This window comes from Mesocricetus auratus, unplaced genomic scaffold, assembly GCF_017639785.1.
Source record: "Mesocricetus auratus isolate SY011 unplaced genomic scaffold, BCM_Maur_2.0 Super-Scaffold_6730, whole genome shotgun sequence".
Lineage (NCBI taxonomy): Eukaryota > Metazoa > Chordata > Mammalia > Rodentia > Cricetidae > Mesocricetus > Mesocricetus auratus.
Window position 1 is genome coordinate 89,269,456 of NW_024429184.1, and position 6,845 is coordinate 89,276,300.

Consider the following 6,845-nt stretch of genomic DNA (forward strand, 5'->3'; position numbering starts at 1 on the left):
CATCTCAAGTGTGAGTCACAGGAACCTGGCTAATGATGCCACACACCAGCCATCTGAGTCATACTCTACCTTCTCCATCTTCTACAGAGCTATGTCTCAGAAGAAATACACGGATATCCAGGATGTCATCCCCAGGGGAGGAGTGATTTGAGCTGCCTCTCCCTCCTCTACAGCCCCTCCCTCACCTAAGTGTTCTTGTTAAAGTAAGTCATTGCTCAAACTACCGCCCTCTCCTACCCAACCCAACTGCTCCAGTTTCATCCCATTCTAACAGCGTTGGAAATAGCAAGGGGTGGGGGTGGAATGGAAAATGACATTCAATAACAAAAGATACTTTTTATGCACCGTGCTACCTGATTGTCATGAAACAACTAAGAGCTCTTCCAACTTGGCATCTAAGTTTAAAATAACTTTTTTTTTTCAGACAGGGCCTTACTGTGTAGCCCCTGGCTGTCCCAGAACTTGCTTTGTAGACCAGACTGGCCTCAAACTCATAGATCTCCACCTGCCTCTGCCCCTCGAATGCTAGGATTAACAGTGTTTGTCACTAGCCATACTCTGTTGTTGTTATTATTGTTTAGAAGCCAAGAAGGCATTTTCTTACACTTGATACATTGATAATTCTCAGTCCTTCCTTCATGAATCTGATTAGGTTGTCCTCTCCCATGTCCACACAGACTGGCGTCAACCTTGAGCCCCCCCCCCTCCACCTTCCCACTTAGGTCTCAGTTTCTTTATCCGTAGAGACAATGTTGTAGTCTCCAGTGCACCCTGGTGAGTTTCCCAGCCATGACCTCCCACAGATGCAGAGGTTAGCATCTCTCCAGGTAATTTAGCAAGTCTGAAGTCTCTCTGGGTAGCAACAGTCAGATACGGTAACTACCGGTTCTAAAGCTGGGTTAAAGTGATGTGACTTTGAAACTCCCTCTGCTCCCTGTGCTTTGCTCCCAGGTGGCAGGGAGGTTCAGGAATGGGGCAGGAACTCTTTGTACCAGACTTGTACTTCTGATCGGCCTCTGGCATGCTCATTTGTCCTTTGAAGTGTAACCTGTTGTGTTTTATCCTTTTGGCTATTTCATCTATTTCATCTGGGTCACTGGACTATGTCCTTGCTGCCTCATTGGAATGCCTGAGGTCCTTCTATTCATGAGCATCATTGGTGACTTCACCTGAAACCCTAGTACTCTTTGAGTAGGCCCATTTTGTCTGTGCGCTCTCTTGGACAATGTCCTAACACCGTCTATATCATCTGGCCCTCCACTACTGTGCTTGAGGGACACTAGCTGAACACACAGGTCCAAATGATGCACTTTCATGCAGTATGAGTCTGGGAAAGGACAGGCATTTTATAGCTTGTTCCAGCTTTGGGACTCAGCTGGAAGGTAGCAAGGCTACATCCCTTGTAACTGCCACTACCCCATCCAAGCCCCCTCCCTGTGCCTGAGCTCCAAAAACTTTGAAGAGGTTCAAAGAGAAATGGAAAATTCTAGGGATTTTCCCAATTCACACACCTTTGATCTGAATGGTACGTGTGACCTTAGAAGTCAAAAATCCACCACCTAAGTCTCAGGTTTTGCAAGACTCCCTTGCCCCTCCCCCAAGGGGATAAAAGGACCAACTCATGTAACTGATGATATTAGGACAGTATTTTAGGGGCTACAAATGACAGCACTAAGAGAGCAGAACATAGAGATGTGACCAAAGACACCACCTAAAGGCTATATATAAACAAATGTGACAATCCAGTGACTGAATGACCTGACCCTGCAAACAGCAATTCTAAGTTTGCAGTTAAGGGTTTATTACACTTTGTTCCAAGTGTGTATTTGTGTGTCCTCTCCACGCACATTGTTCTAGAACCTGAGGGTTCAGCCATTCACATGCTTGCATGATGTTTAATTCCAATAGGAAGACAGTAGACAGCAAATAATACAGATCATTTCAACCATTTCAAATGTTGCAGTTGATGAGGAGATAGGTATTCTATGCCCTAAGAAAGGGACATCCTGGACATGGGGTCATCAGTTACAAAGGCCCTGAGATGTAAAAGAGCTTTAGAATATGAAGATGCAGTGTAGGACCCATCCCTGCAGGATGGGTAAGTCACCGGGACAGCAGGGATGGATAAGTGGTCAGGATGGCAGGGATGGGTACGTCATCAGGAAAGACATTGCTCATATACTGGAATTTGGGTGGAGCTGTGCATTCTGATGAGATTGCATCCTCCAGAATTAAGATGCTAGAAGGGAGATAGGAACAAGATGTCATTTACATCACTTTTCAGTTATTTATTCAAAGGATAAGCACCTTGGGAAACTAGAGGTTTCACTTTCTTTTTTAAACCATGGCCCTGGTTCTCAAAGAATCTATGAATCAGGGTTTGGGCTACAACCCAGTTGTAAACATTTGGCTCTGGCTCCAATACCAACATTGAAAATGAAAATCTTATGAATCAAGGAGTAATGGAGACATACAAAAAAATTACATCGAAGGTGCAATGTCTTAAATACGCATGCCTGAGAACATGCATGAGTAGTGTTTAGTGCAGTCTGGTGGGTCTGGAGGAGATGAAAACACAGATGGGCTGATGGAGAGCCAGCAGCCAAGATTCCTGGACATTTGCTTTTCAAACCAAAGCTTCTGGGCAGAGAAAACAAGCAAACAACAACAAAAACATTGTTGTCTCATAGGTTGTAGTCCTAAGATCAGAAATCCTGAGGCTGTGGTCTTTACTAGGAGTGTAAGAGCCTACATGACTGATGGTATCATATGGAGGTCTGGAGTCCAGTTCCTAGGGAAAAAGACAAAAGTGGTGAGATTTATTTTAAATGACTGATTCAAGTCTCTGTAAAGTGTCAAAGGACTACACTAAATGATGAAAAACATCTACTCAAGAAAAATCTGCCAACACTCAGTAGGAATGCTAACAGCATATGACAAGTGACCATAACCAAATCACGCCACCCAAGTTCAGCTTGACTGAAGAGCCTCCTCCCCTCCAGGTGGGTGTGGCCAAGAAGGTGGACCCACCTGTGGCTAGTTCTGGGTGTTTAGAATCCTGGGGAATGAAGACACCAGCAGAGTGAATGTCTGATCGATGTTCTCTGTGCTTTCCTAGACCACCACACAGTGAGAGGGACAGGTTGGCTAAGAGGACAAAGGGACTACACAGATTCCCTCAAGTGCTTGTACAAGGACACTGATCCCATCCATAAGGGCAGAGCCATGGTGACCTAATCAGCTCCTAAGGCCTCCACTCCCAGTACAGTGACATTGGGGACTGAGTCTTGAAATAATTTTCAGGAGGTACAGATATTCAAAACACAGCACTAGCTAGTTCATCAGAGAGAATCAAGGAAAGGAACAGCACAGGGGTACCCTCCTTGGGTCACAAAAACAGCCCACTGCTCATGGAAAAATAGTGAAGCCATTGTGGGAAACTACTTATGTATCAATTCTTCAAAAGGTTAAATGGATACTAATTCATTTTTTCTATCCCTAAACACCTAAGAGAGATGCAGTACTATTATATTAAATTTTTAAAATCACAATGACAAATGTGTAACCTAAGAAAGGAAGATTGGTCTTGCTTCACAGATCCAGAGATGTCAGCCCATGGCCAGATGGCTCTACTGATGTATTTCTTGATGGAGGCAGAATATCATGGCAGTGTGAATGTGTGTGTATGTCAAAGGCTGCTTATATCATGGCAGCCAGGAAACACAGAAAATAAATTATGAAGGGGACAGGGGACAAGATATATCTTTCAAATGTATACCTCCCAATGAACTGCCATCATATTGCAAATCTATCAGGTTTTAAATCATAAATAGGTCAGAGCCCTCAAGATCAAATTTTTTTCAAAAGCCCATTATCTGGTAACCAAAACCCCAACACATGAGCTCTCAGAGATTTCCAATTCAAGCCATGATGGGGGAAGTCTTTCTGCACTGCTGGCCAATAGGGAAGCAAGATAGTTGAGGAGACTTCTGAGAAATGTAGTCAAGAGTAGGGAGACACCATGTGATCCTGGGAAGAGAGGACACCTGAGGCTGCATCCTCAGTAAGATAAGACCTTATAAAAATGTATATTAGTAATTATGGGTTAATAATTAAGTCAGAGCTAGCTGATAAGAAACCATAGCTAATGGCCAACAGCTTCATAATTAATATAGCATCCTGCGTGTTCATTTGGGACTGACATGGCTCTGGGACCAGGCTGGCGGGAAGAATCACATTACAAAGCCATAACACATACATCCAAAATATCTATGCCTTAAAGCAGTACTACCCATACTGATAGTGGAGATGTTCCAAACTTATTATCCATCAATGAATAGATTAATGAATTGTGGTGTGGCCATTCACACAAGGAAATAGTCTTTGACAATGAAAAAGAATACAATGCTGACATAAGCTCAAATACGGATAAAATTTGAAAGCATTATGCTAAGCAAAATAAGCCAGTTATAGATATATTGCATGATGCCCTTTATAAGAACATATAGAGTAGGTGAATCTATAGAAACAGTGTTGTTATCTCTCCAGAGGCGGGATTGAGATAGCTGGATAGCAGAGGATGGGGGGTGTTGACAACTAAAGGATATGGCATTTCTTTCAGAGGTATGAAATTTTTCTAAAATTGTGTTGTTTCTCAACTCTGTGAGCACACTGATAGCCCCTGATTGTACTTCTAAATAAGTGAATTGCATGGTAAGTAAACTATGTCTCAATAAATCTGTCTTTTAAAGATTTTTTTTATTTTTAACTACACATATGTGGATGGAGTATGAGTACAGGTGCCTATAGAATCTAGAAGAGGCCTATGAGATCCCTGGAGCTGGAGTTGCCGGTGGTTGAAAGCCATCCAACACATGCTTATAACCACTAAGCCATTGCTCCGCCCCTAAAGCTGTGGTCCCACTCTATGAAGGAACACACCATGCACACTCAGGGTTTTTTCTTTTTAAATTTTTTATTGTAAAAATTGTGAGTCTCTGGGATCGAACTCACACCATCAAGCGTGCACAGCATGCACTTTTATTCACTGAGATATCACACCAGTCAATGAGTGATTTGACTGCATAAGTGTCTGTGCTCTGTATGTGTGTCTGGTGTCCATGGCCAGAAGAGGGTTCAGATGCCCTGGGACTGCCGGATGGCTGGCAGCTGCCATGTGGGTCCTGAGACTCAAACCTGGGTCATCTGAAAGAATAATCCGTGCTCTTAACTGCTGAGTCATCTTTCCAGTCCCTCTTTTCTCTTCCTTTCTTTCTTGTAAATAGCAAAGACCCAGTTTACCAGCTTCTTAAAACCTAAGGTTAACATTACACACTTAAATAACTGCCAGAACTGAGGTTACCAGCATTCACACACAGCTAGAAAACATTGTTAATTTACACTAACCTAGAAACGTATTGCCGTTGATACAGTAGTACCTTTCCTTACTAATACTGGGAAAAATGAAATATACATAAGATTTGTCTTGCCAATGTGAACTTCACAGCAAGCTGACACTACTCTGCTCACATTTCAACACAATGGAAACAGATCCCTGCTGGTGTTAGCGCACGGTTTTATTAGCCCTCCCTACCCAAGAGTTACAGGGTTAGCCTTGGTCTGCATTTCTAAGTCCCTATTTGTCATAAATTTTTGAGTTTGTGATTGGGATCATACACAAACACACCCCAAAACCAGGAGAGGGTGTGCATGCCATGGTGAGTGTGTGGAAAATAACTTGAGGGCTCAGCTCTCTACCATGTCCTTGAGGCAAGGTTTTTATTTTTGCTGTGCAGTATGCTTCAGGCTGGCTGGCCCATGAGGTTCTAGAAGAGTTATCCCCCTGTTTCCAACTTCCATCTTGCCACAGGGATACTGGGATTGCAGATGTGACTTTTTGTGAGTCTCTGGGATCAAATTCCCACCAACAAGCCTGCACAGCAAGCATTTTTAATTCACTGAGATATCACACCAGTCAATCAAGTTGCTTTTTAAAAAGCACCTGTAATAATTGGACTGTTACTGGCTATGACCACATACAGAAACCACTGGGAGTAAGGATGGGCGTAAGTCTAGATTCAAGGGCTATGAAAACAAAACTCTTTGCTGGTATAGGAACAACAAAAACTTGTGTATAAAACATGATCTACCACATGTGCTCTAGCCTGTGAGCTAAAACCACTTTTATTTTTTAATTCTCTTTAATTCCATAATACTGTTTTGGCTTTTAAAGACATAGAAATTACTCAAGAAGATTTATAGCTGACTATAAATCTACCTCCTGGAGTAGGACACCTTTGGAGTCTTCAGACCCGATGAGTGGATCTTGGGAGAGACTCAGTATAGACAGTGGTAGAAGAGAGAACAGCAGGTGTGTAACTGAGACGGCGGCCTGAGGTCTGGAATGGCAGTATGTAAGAACAGAGTATCCAAGCAGGCAGGAATGCTGGGACATCGACTGGAGCAGGTGTGTAACTGAGACAGCGGCCTGAGGTCTGGAATGGCAGTATGTAAGAACAGAGTATCCAAGCAGGCAGGGATGCTGGGACATCGACTGGAGCAGACTGCGGGGGACTACTAGCTGGTTGACCAGGAGCATGCATCAGGGCAGCAACTATCCACCTGTCAGAGCTCTGGGAGATTCATTTAGGAGTAGGAACTTAAACCAGTTCCCACAGTCGCTAACCCAGTTCTAAGGCAGGAAGCAATAGTTAAGAAGTTGAACCCCAGGTTAGCCAGCAGCAGATTCCCTAGATCGGGGCTTCTCCTGTCTGTAACTGGAGGGATGTGTGGACCCTGGATGGAGGCTGAGTCGGAAGTTAGAGAGGAAAAAGTCAGACGTGCAC